At 40.6% G+C, this 23460-nt stretch overlaps 1 non-coding gene across 1 annotated transcript; it reads left to right on the top strand.

The window, feature by feature from the left end:
• Positions 1–23098: 23098 nt before the first annotated feature.
• Positions 23099–23205, top strand: LOC112781331 (small nucleolar RNA R71). Its single transcript, XR_003192114.1, has one exon. It is a non-coding gene; the product is annotated as a small nucleolar RNA R71 (small nucleolar RNA).
• The last annotated feature ends 255 nt before the right edge of the window (positions 23206–23460 follow it).

Genomic DNA, 23460 nt, shown 5'->3' on the forward strand with positions numbered 1-23460 from the left:
CATTCTTGCATGCATTCATTGTTTTGATCTAAAAATTTCATGCATTGCATATTTTTCATGTTTTTCATAAAAATTTCAAAAATCAAAAAAATATCCTTCCCTTTTTCTCTCATCAAATTCGAAAATTGAGTTGACTTTTTCAAAAAGTTTTAAAAATCAAGTTGTTTCTTATGAGTCAAATCAAATTTTCAATTTGAAAATCTTATCTTTTTCAAAATCTTTTTCAAAAATCAAATCTTTTTCAAAATTCTTAGTTATTTTCGAAAATTCCAAAAAATATTTTTTAAAAATCTTTTTCTTATTTTATATCATAATTTTCGAAAATAACAATAACAATTAATGTTTTGATTCAAAAATTTCAAGTTTGTTACTTGCTTATTAAGAAAGATTCAAACTTTAAGTTCTAGAATCATATCTTGTGATCTCTTGTGAATCAAGTCATTAATTGAGATTTTAAAAAAATCAAATCTTTTCCAAAAAACTAATTTCAATCATATCTTTTCAAAAGTATCTTATCTTATCTTTTTCAAAAATATCTTTTCAAAATATCTTTTCTAACTTCCTAACTTCTTATCTTTTCAAAATTTGTTTCAACTAACTAACTAACTTTTTGTTTGTTTCTTAACTTTTTCAAAACTACCTAACTAACTCTCTCTCTCTAATTTTCGAAAATATCTTCCCTCTTTTTCAAAATTTTTTTTTAATTAACTAATTATTTTTATTTTTTTTTTGATTTCAAAAATTTTCGAAAATTACTAAGATTTTTCAAAAATCATTTTCGAAAATCACTAACTCTTTTTCAAAATAATTTTCGAAAATTATCCCTCCCCCATCTCATTCTATTTATTCATTCATATCCTAACATCTCATCTCACCTCTTTTCCATCCTCACAGTTGTGTTTCTTCCATTAGATTACATTCTTTGTCTCCCCCTCTTCTTCCACTCACACAGGAATCCCTATACTGTGGTATAAAGGATCTCCATTATTATTATTATTTTTCTGTGCCTTCTTCTTTGTCATATGAGCAGGAGCAAGGACAAGAACATTCTTGTGGAAGCAGATCCAGAACCTGAAAGGACTCTGAAGAGAAAATTAAGAGAAGCTAAAATACAACAATCCAGAGATAACCTTTCAGAAATTTTCGAACAGGAAAAGGAGATGGCAGCCGAAAATAATAATAATGAAAGGAGGATGCTTGGTGACTTTACTGCACCTAATTCCAATTTACATGGAAGAAGCATCTCCATTCCTGCCATTGGAGCAAACAACTTTGAACTGAAACCTCAATTAGTTTCTCTGATGCAGCAGAATTGCAAGTTTCATGGACTTCCATCTGAAGATCCTTTTCAGTTCTTAACTGAATTCTTGCAGATATGTGATACTGTTAAGACTAATGGAGTAGATCCTGAAGTCTACAGGCTCATGCTTTTCCCTTTTGCTGTAAGAGACAGAGCTAGATTATGGTTGGATTCTCAACCCAAAGACAGCCTGAACTCTTGGGATAAGCTAGTCACGGCTTTCTTAGCCAAGTACTTTCCTCCTCAAAAGCTGAGCAAGCTTAGCGCTGATGTTCAAACCTTCAGACAGAAAGAAGGTGAATCCCTCTATGAAGCTTGGGAAAGATATAAACAGTTGACCAAAAAGTGTCCTTCTGACATGCTTTCAGAATGGACCATCCTGGATATATTCTATGATGGTTTATCTGAGCTATCAAAGATGTCACTGGACACTTCTACAGGTGGATCCATTCTCCTAAAGAAAACGCCTGCAGAAGCTCAAGAACTCATTGACATGGTTGCTAATAACCAGTTCATGTACACTTCTGAAAGGAATCCTGTGAGTAATGGGACGCCTATGAAGAAAGGAGTTCTTGAGGTTGATACTCTGAATGCCATATTGGCTCAGAACAAAATATTGACTCAGCAAGTCAATATGATTTCTCAGAGTCTGCATGGAATGCAAGCTGCATCCAACAGTACTCAAGAGGCTTCTTATGCAGAAGAAGCTTATGATCCTGAGAACCCTGCAATAGCAGAGGTAAATTACTTAGGTTAACCTTATGGAAACACCTATAACTCATCATGGAGAAATCATCCAAATTTCTCATGGAAGGATCAAAAGCCTCAACAAGGCTTTAATAATGGTGGAAGAAACAAGTTTAGCAATAGCAAGCCTTTTCCATCATCCACTCAGCAACAGACAGAGAACTCTGAACAAAATACTTCTAATCTAGCAAATTTAGTCTCTGATCTATCTAAGGCCACTGTGAGTTTCATGAATGAAACAAGGTCTTCCATTAGAAATTTGGAAGCACAAGTGGGCCAGCTGAGTAAAAGGATCACTGAAATCCCTCCTAGTACTCTCCCAAGCATTACAGAAGAGAATCCAAAAGGAGAGTGCAAGGCCATTGACATAAGCACCATGGCCGAACCCAAAGAAGGAGAGGAGAACATGAATCCCAAGGAGGAAGACCTCCTGGGACATCCAGTGACCAATAAGGAGCTTCCCTCTGAGGAACCAAAGGAATCTGAGACTCATCTAGAGACCATAGAGATTCCATTGAACCTCCTTATGCCCTTCATGAGCTCTGATGAGTATTCCTCTTCTGAAGAGAATGAGGATGTTACTGAAGAGCAAACTGCCAAGTTTCTTGGTGCAATCATGAAGCTGAATGCCAAATTATTTGGCATTGATACTTGGGAAGTTGAACCTCCCTTGTTCATCAATGAACTAAGTGATCTGGATCAACTGACATTGCCTCAGAAGAGACAGGATCCTGGAAAGTTCATAATACCCTGTACCATAGGCACCATGATCTTTAAGGCTCTATGTGACCTTGGTTCAGGAATAAACCTCATGCCCCTCTCTGTAATAGAGAAACTGGGAATCTATGGGGTGCAAGCTGCTAAAATCTCACTAGAGATGGCAGACAGCTCAAGAAAACAGGCTTATGGACAAGTAGAAGATGTATTAGTAAAGGTTGAGGGCCTTTACATCCCTGCTGATTTCATAGTCCTGGATACTGGAAAGGAAGAGGATGAATCCATCATCCTAGGAAGACCTTTCCTGGCCACAGCAAGAGCTGTGATTGATGTTGACAGAGGTGAAATATTCCTTCAATAGAATGAGGACTCCCTTGTGTTTAAAACTCAAGGATCTCCCTCTGCAACCATGGAGAGGAAGCAGAAAAAGCTTCTCTCCAAGCAGAGTCAACCAGAGCCCCCACAGTCAAACTCTAAGTTTGGTGTTGGGAGGCCACAACCAAGCTCCAAGTTTGGTGTTGAACTCCCATATCCAAACTCTAAGTTTGGTGTTGGAGAGTCTCAACAAAGCTCTGCACATCTGTGAGGCTCCATGAGAGCCCACTGTCAAGCTATTGACATTAAAGAAGCGCTTGTTGGGAGGCAACCCAATGTTTATCTAATTCTTATTTTTATTGTTTTTCATATTTTCTTAGGTTCATGATCATGTGGAGTCACAAAATAAATATAAAAATCGAAAACGGAATCAAAAACAGCAGAAGAAAAATCACACCCTGGAGGAGCATCTGTCTGGCGTTCAGCGCCAGAACAGAGCATGGTTCTGGCGCTGAACGCCCAAAATGGGCAGCTTCTGGGCACTGAACGCCAGAACAGGCATGGTTCTGGCGTTCAACGCCAGAAATGGCACACAAATGGGCGTTGAACGCCCAAAATGGCCACCATCCTGGCGCTGAACGCCCAGAGTTGGGTACAAAGGCATTTTTACATGCCTAATGGGTGCAGGGATGTAAATCCTTGAACACCTCAGGATTTGTGGACCCCACAGAATCCCCACCTACCTCCACTCACTTCTTCTCACCACTCTCTTTCACACAACCCCATAATCTCTCTTCCCCATCACCTCTTCACCACTCACATCCATCCACTCTTCCCCATAAACCTACCTCATAAACTCCACCTACCTTCAAAATTCAAAAACAATTTCCCACCCAAACCCACCCATATGGCCGAACCTTAACCCTCCTCCCTTCCCTATATAAAGCCCTCCATTCTTCTTCAAACTCACACAACACAACCCCTCTATACCCTTCTTGGCCGAACCACATCATCCTCTCCCTCTCCTCCATTTCTTCTTCCTCTTCATCTATTCTTTTGTTTATTGCTCGAGGGCGAGAAATATTCTAAGTTTGGTGTGGTAAAAGCATAGCTTTTTTGTTTTTCCATTACCATTGATGGCACCCAAGACCGGAGAATCCTCTAGAAGAGGGAAAGGGAAGACAAAAGCTTCCACATCCGAGTCATGGGAGATGGAAAGATTCATCTCCAAAGCCCATCAAGACCACTTCTATGATGTTGTGGCCAAGAAGAAGGTGATCCCTGAGGTCCCTTTTAAACTCAAAAGAAATGAGTATCCGGAGATCCGACATGAAATTTAAAGAAGAGGTTGGGAAGTCTTAACAAATCCCATCCAACAAGTCGGCATCCTAATGGTTCAAGAGTTCTATGCCAACGCATGGATCACCAAGAACCATGATCAAAGTAAGAACCCGGATCCAAAGAACTATGTTACAATGGTTCGGGGGAAATACTTAGATTTTAGTCCGAAAAATGTGAGGTTGGCGTTCAACTTGCCATACATGGAAGAGAACGCACGCCCCTACACAAGAAGAGTCAACTTTGATCAAAGGTTGGACCTAGTCCTTATGGACATATGTGTAGAAGGAGCTCAATGGAAGGTTGACTCCAAAGGCAAGCCGGTTCAACTAAGAAGATTGGACCTCAAGCCTGTAGCTAGAGGATGGTTGGAGTTTATTCAATGCTCAATCATTCCCACTAGCAACCGGTCTGAAGTTACTATAGACCGGGCCATCATGATCCATAGCATCATGATTGGAGAAGAGGTGGAAGTTCATGAGATTATACCTCAAGAACTCTACAAGGTGGCTGACAAGTCCTCCACTATGGCAAGGTTAGCCTTTCCTCACCTCATTTGCCACCTATGCAATTTGGCTGGGATTGACATAGAGGGAGATATCCTCATTAAAGAGGACAAGCCCATCACTAAGAAAAAGATGGAGCAAGCAAGAGAGCCCATCCATGGAGCTCAAGAGGCGCAAGAAGCTCATTTCCATGAGATTCCGGAGATGCCTCAAATGCACTTTCCTCCACAAAACTATTGGGAGCAAATCAACACCTCCCTAGGAGAATTGAGTTCCAATATGGGACAACTAAGGGTGGAACATCAAGAGCACTCCATCATGCTTCATGAAATAAGAGAAGATCAAAAAGCAATGAGGGAGGAGCAACAAAGACAAGGAAGAGACATAGAAGAGCTCAAGGACATCATTGGTTCCTCAAGAAGGAAACGCCACCATCACTAAGGTGGATTCATTCCTTGTTCTTGTTTCCTCTGTTTTTCGTTTCTATGTTGTGTGCTTATCTGTGTTTGTGTCTTCATTACATGATCATTAGTAGTAGTAACTTTGTCTTAAAGATATGAATGTCCTATGAATCCATCACATCTCTTAAATGAAAAATGTTTTAATTCAAAAGAACAAGAAGTACATGAGTTTCGAATTTATCCTTGAACTTAGCTTAATTATATTGATGTGGTGACAATGCTTCTTGTTTTCTGAATGTATGCTTGAACAGTGCATATGTCTTTTGAAGTTGTTGTTTAAGAATGTTAAATATGTTGGCTCTTGAAAGAATGATGACTAGGAGACATGTTATTTGATAATCTAAAAAATCATAAAAATGATTCTTGAAGCAAGAAAAAGCAGCAAAGAACAAAGCTTGCAGAAAAAAAAAAGAAAAAAAAAAGGGGCGAAAAAAAAAGTAGAAAGAAAAAGAAAAAGCAAGCAGAAAAAGCCAATAACCCTTAAAACCAAAAGGCAAGGGCAAATAAAAAGGATCCCAAGGCTTTGAGCATCAGTGGATAGGAGGGCCTAAAGGAATAAAATCCTGGTCTAAGCGGCTAAACCAAGCTGTCCCTAACCATGTGCTTGTGGCGTGTAGGTGTCAAGTGAAAACTTGAGACTGAGCGGTTAAAGTCAAGGTCCAAAGCAAAAAAAAAAAAAGAGTGTGCTTAAGAACCCTGGACACCTCTAATTGGGGACTATAGCAAAGCTGAGTCACAATCTGAAAAGGTTCACCCAATTATGTGTCTGTGGCATTTATGTATCCGGTGGTAATACTGGAAAACAAAGTGCTTAGGGCCACGGCCAAGACTCATAAAGAAGCTGTGTTCAAGAATCATCATACTGAACTAGGAGAGTTAATAACACTATTCGAAATCTGAAGTTCCTATAGATGCCAATCATTCTGAACCTCAATGGATAAAGTGAGATGCCAAAACTATTCAAGAGGCAAAAAGCTATAAGTTCCGCTCATATGATTGCAGCTATGTTTCATTGATAGTTTGGAATTTATAGTATATTCTCTTCTTTTTATCCTATTTGATTTTCAGTTGCTTGGGGACAAGCAACAATTTAAGTTTGGTGTTGTGATGAGCGGATAATTTATACGCTTTTTGGCATTGTTTTTAGTATGTTTTTAGTAGGATCTAGTTACTTTTAGGGATGTTTTCATTAGATTTTATGTTAAATTCACATTTCTAGACTTTACTATGAGTTTGTGTGTTTTTCTGTGATTTCAGCTATTTTCTGACTGAAATTGAGGGACTTGAGCAGAAATCAGATTCAGAGGTTGAAGAAGGACTGCTGATGCTGTTGGATTCTGACCTCCCTGCACTCAAAGTGGATTTTCTGGAGCTACAGAACTCGAAATGGCGCGCTTCTAATTGCGTTGGAAAGTAGACATCTAGGGCTTTCCAGAAATGTATAATAGTCCATACTTTGGCCAAGAATAGACGATGTAAACTGGCGTTCAATGCCAGCTTTCTACCCAAATCTGGCGTCCAGCGCCAGAAAAGGAGCCAAAACCAGAGTTGAACGCCCAAACTGGCACAAAAGCTGGCGTTCAACTCCAAGGAGAACCTCTACACGTGTAACACTCAAAGCCCAGCTCAAGCACACACCAAGTGGGCTCCGAAAGTGGATTTATGCATCAATTACTTACTCATGTAAACCCTAGTAGCTAGTTTATTATAAATAGGACCTTTTACTATTGTATTAGGCATCTTTGGTCTCAGTTTTAATCCATTGTTCATCTTTGGATTACCTTATGATCCTTTGATCACGTTTTAGGGGGCTGGCCATCTCGGCCATGCCTGGACCTTCACTTATGTATTTTTAATGGTAGAGTTTCTACACTCCATAGATTAAGGTGTGGAGCTCTGCTGTTCCTCAAAGATTAATGCAAAGTACTACTGTTTTCTATTCAATTCTTCTTATTTCGCTTCTAAGATATCCATTCACACCCAAGAACGTGATGAAGGTGATGATTATGTGTGACGCTCATCATCCTTCTCCCTTATGAACGCGTGCCTGACAAACACTTCTGTTCTACATGAAATAAGCTAGAACGAGTATCTCTTAGATCTCCTAACCAGAATCTTCGTGGCGTAAGCTAGAATGATGGCGGCATTCAAGAGAATCCGGAAGGTCTAAACCTTGTCTGTGGTATTCCGAGTAGGATTCAATGATTGAATGACTGTGACGAGCTCCTAACTCGCGATTGCAGGGCGTTAGTGACAGACGCAAAAGGATAGTAAATCCTATTCCAGCATGATCGAGAACCGACAGATGAATAGTCGTGCCGTGACAGGGTGCGTGAGCATATTATTCACTGAGAGGATAAGATGAAGCCATTGACAAGGGTGATGCCTCCAGACGATTAGCCGTGCCGTGATAGGGCATTGGATCATTTTCCCGAGAGATGACCGAAAGTAGCCATTGACAGTGGTGATGTATCACATAAAGCCAGCCATGGAAAGGAGTAAGACTGATTGGATGAAGATAACAGGAAAGCAGAGGTTCAGAGGAACGAAAAGCATCTCCGTTCGCTTATCTGAAATTCCTACCAATGAATTACATAAGTATTTCTATCCCTTCTTTTATTTATTATTCGAAAACACCATTATCACTTTATATCTGCCTGACTGAGATTTACAAGGTGACCATAGCTTGCTTCATACCAACAATCTCCGTGGGATTCGACCCTTACTCACGTAAGGTATTACTTGGACGACCCAGTGCACTTGCTGGTTAGTTGTATCGAAGTTGTGAACCATGGTATTGGCACCATGTTCTTGGCGCCATTGCCAGGGAAAGAAAGAGCCATGAATTTTACATAATTAAAGTGTAATCACGATTACGCGTACCAAGTCGCTCACGTTGCCAGGGATTGTTTGAGCCTGGACATTACAATTTCGTGCACCAGGCGCTTAATGCCCAAAATACCCCTTACTAGCATTTTCGTGCTAGTGAGCTCCTTTTCTCTGCTTTATGCTTTGAATCCTTCTGTAACTCTGTGAATTCCTGCAATTGATAATTAACCTTGAAGATAATTTATATCAAACTCCTATAATTATTATTTAAATAACAAATAAACTTTGCTAATGGCTGGGTTGCCTCCCAGCAAGCGCTTTTTTATAGTCTTTAGCTGGACTTTACTGAGCTTTAATCTAGTCTCAGTTTTGAGCATTCTTGCTCAACATTGCTTTCAATATAATACTTTACTCTCTGTCCATTAACAATGAACTTTTTGTCAGAGTCAATATCCTGAAGCTCTACATATCCATATGGTGATACACTTGTAATTACATATGGTCCCCTCCACCGAGATTTTAATTTCCCAGGGAATAATCTGAGCCTATAGTTAAACAGTAGAACCTTCTGTCCTGGCTCAAAGACTCTGGATGACAGTTTCTTTTCATGCCACCTTTTTGCTTTCTCCTTGTAAGTTTTTGCATTTTCGAAAGCATTGAGTCTAAATTCCTCTAGCTCATTCAACTGGAGCAATCTTTTCTCTCCAGCTAACTTGGCATCAAGGTTTAGGAATCTGGTTGCCCAGTAGGCCTTGTGTTCCAATTACACTGGTAGGTGACAAGCTTTTCCATACACAAACTAGTATAGAGAGGTCCCTATAGGAGTTTTGAATGCAGTTCTGTATGCCCATAGAGCATCATCCAGACTCCTTGCCCAATCCTTTCTACGGGTACTTACAGTCCGTTCCAAGATTTGTTTTAGTTCTCTATTTGAGACTTCAGCCTGCCCATTTGTCTGTGGATGATATGGAGTTACCACTTTGTGGTTAATTCCATATCGGATCAGAGCAGAGTCAAGCTGTTTATTGCAGAAATGAGTCCTTCCATCACTGATTAGTATTCTAGGGACACCAAATCTGCTGAAGATATGCTTCTGGAGGAACTTCAGCACTGTCTTAGTATCATTAGTGGGTGTGGCAATTGCCTATACCCATTTAGATACATAGTCTACTGCCACCAGAATGTAAGTGTTTGAGTATGATGGTGGGAAAGGCCCCATGAAGTCAATACCCCATACATCAAACAACTCAATCTCTAAGATCCCTTGCTGAGACATGGCATAACCATGAGGTAGATTACCAGCTCTCTGGCAACTGTCACAGTTACGTACAAACTCTCGGGAGTCTCTATAGAGGTTAGGCCAGTAGAAGCCACATTGGAGAACTTTTGTGGCTGTTCGCTCACCTCTGAAATGTCCTCCATATTGTGATCCATTGCAATGCCATAGGATCTTCTGTGCCTCTTCTCTAGGCACGCATCTACGGATCATTCCGTCTGCACATCTCTTAAAGAGATATGGTTCATCCCACAAGTAGTACTTTGCATCAGAGATTAATTTTTTTGTTTGCTGTCTACTGTACTCTTTGGGTATGAATCTCACAGCCTTATAGTTTGCAATGTCTGCAAACCATGGTATTTCCTGAATGGCAAAGAGTTGCTAACCCGGAAAGGTTTCAGAGATCTCCGTTAAGGGAAGAGACGCCCCTGCTACTGGTTCTATCCAGGACAGGTGATCAACTACTTGGTTCTCTGTCCCTTTTCTGGCTCTTATTTCTATATCAAAATCTTGCAGAAGCAACACCCATCTTATGAGCCTGGGTTTTGAATCCTGCTTTGTGAGTAGATATTTGAGAGCTGCATGGTCAGTGTACACAATCACTTTTGATCCTACTAAATAGGATCTAAACTTGTCAATGGCATAAACCACTGCAAGTAGCTCTTTTTCTGTGGTTGTGTAATTCTTCTGTGCGTCATTTAGAACGCGACTGGCATAGTAAATGACATGCAGAAGCTTGTTATGCCTTTCTCCCAATACTTCACCAATAGCATGGTCACTGGCATCATATGTTAATTCGAATGGTAATGTCTAGTCTGGTGTAGAAATGACAGGTGCTGTGACCAACTTAGCCTTCAGAGTCTCAAAGGCCTGGAAACACTCTGTGTCAAAGACAAATAGTGTATCAGCAGCTAGCAGATTACTCAGAGGTTTTACGATTCTTGAAAAATCCTTTATAAACCTCCTGTAGAATCCTGCATGTCCCAAAAAGCTTTTGATTGCCTTAACATTGGTGGGTGGTGGTAATTTTTCAATTACCTCTACCTTATCTTGATCCACCTTTATTCCTTTGTTCAAAATTTTATGCCCAAGGATAATTCCTTCAGTCACCATAAAGTGACATTTTTCCTAGTTTAAAACCAGGTTAGTCTCTTGGCACCTTTTCAGAACAAGTGCTAGATGATCAAGACAGGAGCTGAATGAGTCTCCAAATACTGAGAAGTCATCCATGAAGACTTCCAGAAATTTTTCCACCATATAAGAGAAAATAGAGAGCATACATCTCTGAAAGGTTACAAGTGCATTGCACAGACCAAAAGGCATCCTTTTGTAGGCAAATACTCAAGATGGACATGTGAATGCTGTTTTCTCTTGATCCTGAGGATCTACTGCAATTCAGTTATAACCTGAATAGCCATCCAAAAAACAGTAATAGTCATGACCTGCTAGTCTTTCTAGCATCTGGTATATGAATGGTAAAGGAAAATGATCCTTTCTGGTGGCTGTATTGAGCCTTCTGTAGTCAATACACATACGCCACCCTGTAACTGTTCTTGTAGGAACCAGTTCATTTTTTTCATTATGAATCACTGTCATACCTCCCTTCTTTGGGACGACTTGGACAGGGCTCACCTAGGGGCTATCAGAAATAGGATAAATAATCCCAGCCTCTAGTAACTTAGTGACCTCTTTCTGCACCACCTCCTTCATGGCTGGATTTAGTCGCCTCTGTGGTTGAACCACTGGCTTAGCATCATCCTCCAATAGGATCTTGTGCATGCATCTTGCTGGGCTAATGCCTTTAAGATCACTTATGGACCACCCAAGAGCTATCTTGTGTGTCCTTAGCACCTGAATTAGTGCTCTCTCTTCCTGTGGATTTAAGGCAGAGCTTATGATCACCAGAAAAGTGTCACATTCTCCCAAAAATGCATATTTCAGGGATGATGGTAGTGGTTTGAGCTCGGGTTTAGGAGGCTTATCCTCTTCTTGAAGAGTTTTTAGAGGTTCTTCTGTTCTCTCTGGTTCCTCCAGATCAGGCTGAACATCCTTAAAAAGGTCCTCTAGCTCTGATTCGAGACTCTTAGTCATATTAATCTCTTCCACCAAGGAGTCAATAACATCTGCGCTCAGGCAGTCTTTTGGTGTGTCTGGATGTTGCATAGATTTGACAACATTCAACTTAAACTCATCCTCATTGACTCTCAGGCAGTCTTTTGGTGTGTCTGGATGTTGCACTCTTGTGCTCCTCCATTTCCAGCATTACAAAGTCAGTGGGGAAGGAAAATGGCCCAACCTTGACAATCATGTCCTCAATTATGCCTGATGGATATTTAATGGAGCCATCAGCAAGTTGGAGGCATATTCGGGTTGGTTTGACTTCTTCAGTCAAGCCAAGCTTTCTGATAGTGGATGCAGGTGTTAGGTTGATACTTGCTCCAAGATCACATAGAGCTGTCTTGGTACAAGTGCCCTCTAATGTGCATGGTATCATAAAGCTTCAGGGATCTTTAAGCTTCTCTGGTAAGGTTTTCAGAATGACCGCACTGCATTCTTCAGTGAAGAAAACTTTTTCAGTTTCTCTCCAATCCTTCTTATGACTTAAGATCTCTTTCATGAACTTAGCATAAGAGGGTATTTGCTCAAGTGCTTCTGCAAACGGAATCTTTATTTCGAGAGTCCTGAGATAGTCTGCAAAGAGGGCAAATTGTTTATCCTGTTCCGCTTGGAGGAGTTTCTAATGATAAGGCATCTTGGCTTTATATTCTACAACCTTAGTTGCTGAAGGTTTATTTCCTACAGAGGCAGGTTGAAAAGCCTTCTTGAGGGAGCTATTATCAGCACTTGTAGGTGTCTGATCCCTCATTGGCATGTGAACACCAGGATAGGGGGATGGATGGGTGTTTAACGCCAGATTCCTACCCTTTTCTAGCAATTGAACGCCATAACTGGACATGGATTGGGCATTTAACTCCACTTTCTTACCCTTTTCTGGCATTTGAACGCCAGAATCATTCCTCTCTGGGCTCTTACTATCCTCAGAGGGATTTTAGGCAGTGGGTTGGTCATCCTCTATCAGTTGTTTCTTTCTTGGCTTTCTTCTGCTTTGAGTTGAGACATTCAATGTCTTCCCACTCCTTAATTGAACAGCTTGGCATTCTTCTGTTATTTGTTTAGATAGCTGCTGTCTTGTCTGATCCAATTGTGCTTCCATATTCTGGTTAGCATTTTTAGTGTCTTGGAGCATCTCCTTGAATTCTGTGAACTGTTTTGTTATGATAAGTAATTGCTGATTGAGTTCAGCAACTTGTTCTTGAGGACTAAGTTCAGTGGATACTGCTTAGCCTCTTCTTTCAGGGAGGACTCACTACTTAAGTACAGATGCTGATTTCTAGCAACTGTATCAATGAGCTCTTGAACCTCTTCAATTATCTTTCTCATGTGTATAGATCCACCAGCTGAGTGATCTAGAGATATTTGAGCTTTTTCTGTAAGCCCATAGTAAAAGATGTCTAACTGCACCCACTCTGAAAAACATTTCAGAGGGGCATTTCCTTAGCATCCCCCTGTACCTCTCCCAGGCATTGTAAAGAGATTCATTATCCTCTTGTTTAAAGCCTTGGATGTCCAGCCTTAGCTATGTCATCCTTTTTTGAAGGAAATATTGATTCAGGAATTTGTCTGACAATTGTCTCCATGTTCTTATACTTGTTGTGGGTTGGTTATTTAACCACCTCTTAGCTTGATCTTTTATAGCAAATGGAAATAGTAATAGTCTGTAGATATCCTGATCCACTTCTTTATCACGTACTATGTCAGTAATTTGTAAGAACTGTGCCAGAAACTTAGTAGGTTCTTCCTGTAGAAGACCGGAATACTGACAATTTTGCTGCACCATGATAATGAGTTGAGAATTTAGCTCAAAACTGCTTGCTTTGATGGGAGGTATACAGATGCTACTCCCATATGCAGCCGTAATGGGGTTAGCATATGACCTCAGAGTCCTTCTGGATTGTTCATTTCCACTTTGGTCCATGATGGAGAGAAGGGAATTGATGTGAATTGCAAATAAAATATATTTTTAAATTTTTTTATTTTATTTAATTAAAAAATAAACCGAACGAATAAATAAAAAAAAGATAAAATAAAATAATTAGAAATTAAAATATAAATTTCGAAAACTAAATTAATTACTTAATTAAGAAGATTTGAAAAACTTTGGATATGATTTTTGAAAGGGATTTTGAATTTAATGAGGAAAGAGAAAAACAATAAAATGACACCAAACTTAGAATTTTTTTATCAAAATAAAGAAAACAAACAGGAAAACTTTGAATATTAAGATGAACACTGAGAGCAACATTTGAAAAATTTTTAAGAAAATAGAAACACAAAGGACACCAAACTTAAAAATTTTTATACTCTGAGCACTAATAATTCGAAAAAAAATGAAGGAAAAATAAACTTTTACAATTGACACCAAACTTAAAATATGGAACTAAAATCAAATAGAAGACTAAATTATGAAGTTATTGGTTTTGAAAATTTTCGAAAATAATTTAGAAAAATAAAATAAGGATTTTAAAATTTTAACCAAAAATAATAATAGAAGACTCTAAACCAAAAAGAAAAATTTTTCCTAATCTAAGCAACAAAATAAACCGTCAGTTGTCCAAAGTCGAACAATCGGCAACGGCGCCAAAAACGCGGTGCACGAAATTACAATCACGCTTTTGCAATTCCGCACAACTAACCAGCAAGTGCACTGGGCCATCCAAGTAATACCTTATGTGAGTAAGGGTCGATCCCACGGAGATTGTCGGCTTGAAGCAAGCTATGGCTATCTTGTAACTCTTAGTCAGGATATCAATAATAATTCTCAGTTTTAATTGGAATGAGTAAAAGAACATGGATTAAATAATACTTGTTATGCAGTAATCGAGAAAAGGTTGAGGTTTTGGAGATGCTCGTCTTCTGAATCTCTGCTTTCCTACTGTCTTCTTCTTCACACACGCAAGGCTCATTCCATGGCAAGCTGTTTGTTGGTAGATCACCGTTGTCAATGGCTACCATCCATCCTCTCAGTAAAAATGGTCCAGCTACGGGTTTCGTAGGGCTAATCATCTGTCGGTTCTCACTAGTGTTGGAATAAGATCCATTGAACCTTTTGCACACTGTCACTGTGCCCAACATTTGTGAGTTTGAAGCTCGTCACAGTCATGCCTTCCCGGATCCTAATCGGAATACCACAGACAAGGTTTATACTTTCTGGATCTCAAGAATGCTGCCAATTGATTCTAGCTTATACTACGAAGACTCTGATCTCACAGATTTGAATGCTCTGTTGTCAGGAGAGGCAATCAAACTCGTGAACCAGGAATCAAAGAGATACACACTCAATCTAAGGTAGAACGAAAGTCATTGTCAGGCACGCATTCATAGGTTGAGAATGGTGATGAGTGTCACAGATCATCACATTCATCATGTTGAGGTGCGAGTGAATATCTTAGAATAGAAACAAGCGTGATTGAATGAAAAACAGTAGTAATTGCATTAATCCATCGTGACACAGCAGAGCTCCTCACCCCCAACCATGGAGTTTAGAGACTCATGCCGTAGAAGATACAAAATTCAGATGTAAAAATGTCATGAGGTACAAAATGAATCTCTAAAAGTAGTTTTTATACTCAACTAGTAACCTTGGTTTACAGAAAATAAGTAAGCTAAGATAGATAGTGCATAAATCCACTTCCGGGGCCCACTTGGTGTGTGTTTGGGCTGAGCACTGAAGCTTTCACGTGCATAGGCTATTCTTGGCATTGAACCCCAGCTTTTGTGCCAGTTTGGGCATTTAACTCCAACTTTTATGCCAGTTCTGGCGTTTAACGCCAGAAAAGGGTAAGGAGCTGGCGTTTAAATGCCAGTTTGTGCTACCAAATCTCGGGCCAAGTATAGACTATTATATATTGCTGGAAAGCCCAAGATGTCTACTTTCCAACACAATTGAGCGCGTGTCAATTGGACTTTTGTAGCTCCAGAAAATCCATTTCGAGTGCAGTGAGGTCAGAAACCAAGAGCATCTGCAGTCCTTAGCCTCTAAATCAGATCTTTGCTCATGTCCCTCAATTTCAGCCAGAAAATACCTGAAATTACAGAAAAACACACAAACTCATAGTAAAATCCATAAATGTGATTTTTGCATAAAAACTAATAAAAATATAATAAAAAGTAACTAAAACATACTAAAAACTACATGAAAATTTCACCAAAAAGCGTATAAAATAACCGCTCATCACGTACGCACAACTCTCTGTTCGCGCTGGGCTTGGGGCAAAAGTCACATACGATTTTGGGATGCGCACGCGTGGATGGTCATTTTGGGAAAACGACGCGCATGCGTCAGGGACGCGTACGCGTGATGGGGCTTGTGCTGCTAGCACAGTTCCAGCCCCACACCATCATAACTCTCTGGCCATACACCCATTGACACCGATTTTTCATGGTCACCCGTGCGCGTCAGGGACGCGTACACTTGATGTGCTGAAATCGCAAGAGACACGTACGCGTGAGGGACGCGTACGCGTGGACTTACTTGTGCACAAGGCACGTGTCCAGCACCACTCCTGCCTAACTTTCTATTCAATTTCTTAATTTCTCACACACACATGTGACGCGTACGCGTCAGCGACGCTTGCGCGTCGTGTGCCAATTTTTTTTTATGCATAATGCAAAATGCAGCATGCAGATGAATATGCAGAAATTATGAATGACTACTACAAAATTTAAGATAAAATAGACTATGAATGAGAAGAAACGATCATACCATGGTGGGTTGTCTCCCACCTAGCACTTTGCTTTTACGTCCTTAAGTTAGACGGTCCACAAGCTCAATCTGCTTCTGTTGGTGTGTCCTCCAAGAGGAAGACCTCTAGCTCTTTATTGTCCTTCATCTTCTCACCATGATACAACTTGAAGCGATGTCCATTGACTTTGATGAATTTGGAACTTGAAGGATGACTCAGGTGAAAGACTCTGTATGGCTCTGCCTTTTCAACCATGTAGGGGCCTTCCCATCTTGAACGCAGCTTGCCTGGCATGAGTCTCATCCTTGAGTTGTAAAGGAGAACTAGCTCCCCAGGTCTGAAATGTCTTCTTTTGATATGCTTGTCATGCACAGCCTTCACCTTCTCTTTGTATAGTCTGGAATTATCATATGTTTCGAGTCGAAGGGTCTCCAGTTCTGCTAGTTACAGGTTCCTTTCAACACCAGCTTTCTCAAATCCCATGTTGCATTCCCTTACAGCCCAAAAAGCTTTGTGTTCCACCTTCACTAAGAGGTGGCACGCTTTGCCATAGACTAGGCGGAAGGGACTCATTCCTATGGGTGTCTTGAACGCCGTCCGATAAGCCCAAAGCACATCCACAAGCCTGGTGCTCCAGTCCTTCCTATGAGACTTGATTATCTTCTCCAGTATGTGCTTTATCTCTCTGTTAGACACCTTGGCTTGCCCATTGGTTTGAGGATGGTAGGCTGTTGCTACTTTGTAAATAATTCCATGCTTCTTCAGTAAACCTGCTAGTCTCCTGTTACAAAAGTGAGTGCCTTGATCACTCACGATTGCTCGTGGTGATCCAAAGCGACAGATAATATAGTTTCTAACAAAAGAGACAACAATATTAGCATCATCAGTACAGGTAGGAATTGCTTCTACCCATTTAGAAATATAATCTACAGCTAACAATATGTATAAGAGACCATTGGAGTTTGGAAACGGACCCATGAAGTCAATGCCCCAAACATCAAAAATTTCACAGAAAAGCATAAGCTATTGGGGCATCTCATCCATCTTGGATATATTACCAAACCTTTGGCATGGGGAACAAGATTTACAGAAGGCAGTAGCATCTTTCAAAAGAGTGGGCAACCAGAATCCACAGTCTAAAATTTTTCTAGCTATTCTTTGAGGGCCAAAATGTCCACCACTCTCAGAAGAGTGGCAAGCCTCTAAAATAGACAGGAATTCTGATTGAGGCACACACCTTCTAATTACCTGGTCAGCACCATACCTCCATAAATATGGGTCATCCCATATATAATATTTGGACTCGCTTTTCAGCTTATCCCTTTGATTCTTAGTAAAATTAGGGGGGAAGGTATGACTAACTAGATAATTAGCCACAGGTGCATATCAAGGAGAAAGAATTAAAATCTACTACAATCCATACTCCCATCCCACCAGCCAATTTGAGAACACACTCATCATATATTCATTCATATGTACCTGTTTTACAATATCTTTTCGAACATGCTTGTGATGTTCAGGTGACCTAAAGAGCTGATCCGAAAGTGCACGGAACTGCAATGTAGGTAAAATAGACAGGAATTCTGATTGAGGCACACACCTTCTAATTACCTGGTCAGCACCATACCTCCATAAATATGGGTCATCCCATATATAATATTTGGACTCGCTTTTCAGCTTATCCCTTTGATTCTTAGTAAAATTAGGGGGGAAGGTATGACTAACTAGATAATTAGCCACAGGTGCATATCAAGGAACTACTTCAGATATTTCGTGCAAGCTATCAAATGGAAAAGCATCATTGATAGGAGTGGAGTCATCCTTGATGTGCTCAAGGCGACTCAAGTGGTCCGCCACTAAATTTTGGGAACCACTCATATCCTTAATTTCTAAATCAAATTCTTGCAGCAACAATATCCAACGTATCAACCTTAGTTTGGACTCTTTTTTAGCTAATAAATATTTTAGAGCTGCATGGTCTGAGTACACTACCACCTTAGTACCAAGTAAATAGGCTCAGAATTTATCCAGAGCAAAAACAATAGCTAGAAGCTCTTTTTCAGTGGTATTGTAATTAGACTGAGCAGCATCTAAGGTCTTAGAAGAATAAGCAATTACGAAAGGATCCATATCTTCGCGCTGAGCCAGCGCCACTCCTACTGCATGGTTGGAGGCATCACACATAATCTCAAAAGGCTGGCTCCAGTCTGGTCCTCTCACAATCGGAGCTTGAGTCAAGGCGATCTTTAGCTTATCAAGCGCATTCATGCAATCCTTACTCAGCTCGAACACAACATCCTTCTACAGCAGTCTGGATAAAGGCAATGCTACCTTACTGAAGTCCTTGATAAATCTTCGGTAAAAACCTGCATGGCCAAGGAACGAACGGACTTCCCTCACGGAGGAGGGGTAAGGCAAACTAGAAATCACATCTACCTTTGCTGGATCTACAGAAATACCAGTATTAGAAACAACATGTCCTAGAATAATGCCTTATTTGACCATAAAGTGACATTTTTCAAAATTTAATACAAGGTTTGAACTAACATACCTGTCTAATACTCTAGCTAAACTATCCAAGCAAAGGCTAAATGAATCACCATACACACTAAAGTCATCCATGAAAACTTCCATACAGTTCTCAATAAGATATGAGAAAACACTCATCATGCACCTTTGGAAAGTAGCCGGTGCATTACATAAGCCAAAAGGCATCCTTTTGTAAGCATACGTTCCAAAGGGACATGTAAAAGTAGTCTTCTCCTGATCTTCAGGAGCTATATGGATTTGAAAATATCCTGTGTAACCATCTAAAAAGCAGTAGTGTAATTTACCTGACAAACGATCAAGCATCTGATCGATAAACGGCAAGGGGTAGTGATCCTTGCGAGTAGCCTGGTTGAGGCGCCTGTAATCAATGCACACCCTCCAAGAATTCTGCACTCTAGTTGTCAGGAGCTCTCCATACTCATTCTTCACTGTTGTGACTCCAGACTTCTTGGGCACCACTTGTACTGGGCTGACCCATTCACTATCCGAGATTGGATAGATGATGTCAGCTTCAAGTAGCATGGTCACTTCCTTCTTGACAACTTCTAAGATGGTGGGGTTCAGCTGCCTCTGAGGCTGATGGACAGGCCTTGCTCCCTCTTCTAAGAATATCTTGTGCTCATAAACTTAAGGGCTGATGCCTACTATATCCATCAAACTCCACCCAATTGCTTTCTTGTGTCTTCTCAGCACACTAAGCAGCTGCTCCTCCTGTTGGGAAGTGAGTTCCCTTGCAATGATAACTGGGAGCTTCTGATGATCCTCAAGGTAAGCATACTTGAGGTGGGGTGGAAGGGGCTTTAACTCCATTTTCTGCTCATGGCTAGGCACTTGATCTTCTGGAGCTAGTGATGGTGGCAATGTGTCTTCATCTTGTTCAGGGGGCTCCCCCACACTTGCACCTTGCTCCATGTGCCTCTCTTCTACTTCCTCCTGGTGAATTGCAGCTACAGTCTCATCAATGATGTCGCAGTAGAAGATGGAATGATCTTCCGGAGGATGCTTCATAGCTTCATCCAGGTTGAAGCTCACTGCTCTGCCATCTATCTCAAAGGAATAAGTTCCTAAGAATGCATCCAACTTGATCTTTGAAGTTTTCAGAAATGGTCTTCCAAGGAGGATGGATGCTGGTCTTCCTGAGTCATTAGTGGGCATTGGTGCACGAAATTGTGATTACACTTTTCACAACTCCGCACAACTAACCAGCAAGTGCACTGGGTCGTCCAAGTAATACCTTACGTGAGTAAGGGTCGATCCCACGGAGATTGTCGACTTGAAGCAACTATGGTTATTTTGTAAATCTTAGTCAGGAGATTAATGATAAGAGTGATTGTATTTATGAAAAATAACTAACATGAAATAAATAGTACTTATGATTCAGTAATGAGAAATAGGCTGAGGTTCCAGAGATGCTCTATCGTCTGAATCTCTGCTTTCCTACTGTTTTCTTCTTCAAACACGCATGGCTTCCCTCAATGGCAAGCTGTATAATCCTTTCGGATGAAAAATACCAGGTACGATCTCCGCACGGCTAATCATCTGTCAGTTCCCACTAGCATCGGAATAGGACCCTTATCCTTTTGCACACTGTCACTGCGCCCAACATTCGTAGGTTTAAAGCTCGTCATAGTTATCCCTTCCCAGATCCTACTCGGAATACCACAGACAAGGTTTAGACTTTACGGATCCCAGGAATGCTGCCAATTGGTTCTAGCTTATACCACGAAGGTTCTAACCTCCAGACTCAGTCTGTGGATCAGAAGCCCAAGATAATGATGAGTGTCACGGATCATCATGTTCTCCATATTGAAGTACGAGTGAGTATCTTAGAATAGAATCAAGCGTGATTGAATAGAAAACAGTAGTAATTGCATTAATCCATTGAAAAACATCAGAGCTCCTCACCCCAACCTATGGGGTTTAGAGACTCATGTCGTCAGAGTTACAATATGAAGTGTAAAAATGTCATAAGGGTACAAAATGAATCTCTAAAAGTAGTTTTTATACTAAACTAATAACTTAGGTTTACAGAAAATGAGTAAGTAAGTCCAGATAGTGAAGAATTCTACTTTCGGGACCCACTTGGTGCATGCCTGGGCTGAGCTTTCAAGCTTTCACATTCATATGCCCAAAGTTGGCGTTAAACGCCACTTTGAGTGCCAGAATGGGCATTTACACTGAAAAAGGTGCCAGTTTTGGCATTTTACGCCAGAAAGTTTTAGGCTGACTTTGGACGCCGGTTTGGGCCATCAAATATCGGTCAAAGTATGGACTATTATTTATTGATAGAAAGCCCAAGATGTATACTTTCTAACGCGATTGAGAGCATACCAATTGGGCTTTTGTAGCTCGAGAAAATCCATTTCGAGTACAGGAGGGTCAGAATCCAACAGCATATACAGTCCTTTTTCAGCCTCTGAATCAGATTTTTGCTCAGGTCCCTCAATTTCAGCCAGAAAATACCTGAAATTATAGAAAAACACACAAACTCATAGTAAAGTCCAGAAATGTGATTTTTGAATAAAAACTAATAAAAATATAACAAAAAGTGACTAAAACACACTAAAAACTATGTAAAAACAATACCAAAAAAGGTATAAATTATCCGCACATCAAGCATCTCCAAAATATAGAAGTCAATGAGAAATGTGAGCCCATTAATGCTCACCAGCACGTCTACAGCAATTCCAACCACAGAGATAATACTTTTATCTGCCAAAATAAAACGTGCTGCCGACCTTTTTAAGGGAGGGAGCCTCAAAGCATCATATACAGACAATGGCATTATACTAACACACGCGCCTAAATCACACATGCAGTCATAAAATTTTACACCTTCTATAGTAATAGTAACCATGCATGTACCTAGATCACTCCATTTTTCTGGTATATCACCCATTAAAGCAGATATAGAGCTACCTAGAGGAATAGTTTCTAAATACTGTAACTTATCTTTATTCATGCATAAATCTTTTAAAAACTTCGTATATTTAGGTACCTGGCGAATGGCATTAAAAAGGGGAATGGTTACCTCAACCTTTTTGAAGATCTCCACCATCTTTGGATCGAGCTCCATCTGCTTTCTGGATTTCCTAGCAAGGTGTGGAAAGGGGATAGGGATGACGTCCCTTGTAGCTTCAGCCTCTATTGGTGCACTATTCTCTGGTTGAGCTGCTTCTTCTTCAACCATGTCTTATACTTCATCCTCTTCTTCAACTGGAGTGTTGTCAACAAAATCTTCAACTGGAGTGTTGTCCTTCGAGCTTGGCTCCTCATGACTCCTCTCTGGCAGTGTGGTACTGGACCTCAAAGTGATGGCATTAATTCCACCTTTGGGGTTGGACAAAGGTTGAGAAGGTAGTGCACTAGAGCTTGAAGGTTGATTGTTGGGAGCAAAAGGTGGTTCCAATCGGGAGATGAGAGCTTGTAAAGTGGATGTAAGACCATTGATGCTAGAAGTAAGTGTATTTTGAAGGTCTTTCTATCCTTGTGTAATAGATGAAGCATCTCATCATTGGTAGAAGAAGGGTAAGTAATCTGAGGGGCCTGCTGTTGGTTGTTCTGAGGCGCTTGGGACTGCCTTTGGTGAGGTACTCTGTAAGGCTGGTTTTGGTTCTGCTGCTGGTAAGGAGGATTCTACTGTCTGTTGTTGTTGTTCCACCTCTGATTTCCACTGTTGTCTCTGCCTCCTCTATTATAGTTGTCCCTGCATCCTTGGTTGGAATTATCTCTCCAACCTTGGTTGGAGTTATCTTGCCAACCTTGATTGTAGCTTCCACCTTGGTTATAATTGCCGCGTTGTTGATAGTATCTTTGATTTGGACGGTCATAGAAGTTATGAGTAGATGCCAAGGTGTTGTCTTCTTGTTGGAGCTGCGGGCACTCATCAGTATAATGAGTATAATAGGTACATATTCCGCACACTCTCTGAAGAACTAACTGTTGACTCTGTTGTTGTGGGGGGGGGTTGAGGCTGTTGTTAATTCAGCTGTAGCTGCTTCAGTATGTTGGTCATCTCTCCCAGAGTCTGTGTGAGAGCAGCAGTCTCACTACTAGAGGAAACCTCCGCAATAGCCTTGGGATGGTTGTTTCTGTGCCTAATATTCTGGGTAGACTCAGCCAGATCGGTGATCAGTTGCCACACTTCTGTCGTCATCTTGTACTTCTTCAGAGAACCATTACTTGCAGCATCTAGTGTAGTCTTATCCTGAGGCTTCATGCCTTGTGTAAAGTAGCTAATCAACACCAACTGGTCAATCTTGTGATGGGGGCATAAATCTAGGAGGTTCCTGAAGCGTTCCCAATATTCATAAAGGGTCTCTGACTCTCTTTAGAAGATGCAAGAAATCTCTTTCCTCAATCTATCTGTAACTTCAGCTGGAAAGTATTTTTCCAGGAACTCCCTTCTGAGCAGATCCCAGTTAGTAACGATTTCTTCAGGTTGAGTGTAGAACCACTCCCTTGCCTTTCCCACAAGAGAAAACGGGAAAGCATATAGCCAAATAGTAGTTTCATCTGCACCATGACACCTAGTAGTTGAGCAGGCTGTCTGAAAATCTCTGAGGTGCTTTATAGGCTCCTGAGCAGGTAAGCCATGAAACTTGGGCAGTAAGTTGAT

Source organism: Arachis hypogaea, chromosome 19, assembly GCF_003086295.3.
Source record: "Arachis hypogaea cultivar Tifrunner chromosome 19, arahy.Tifrunner.gnm2.J5K5, whole genome shotgun sequence".
NCBI lineage: Eukaryota > Viridiplantae > Streptophyta > Magnoliopsida > Fabales > Fabaceae > Arachis > Arachis hypogaea.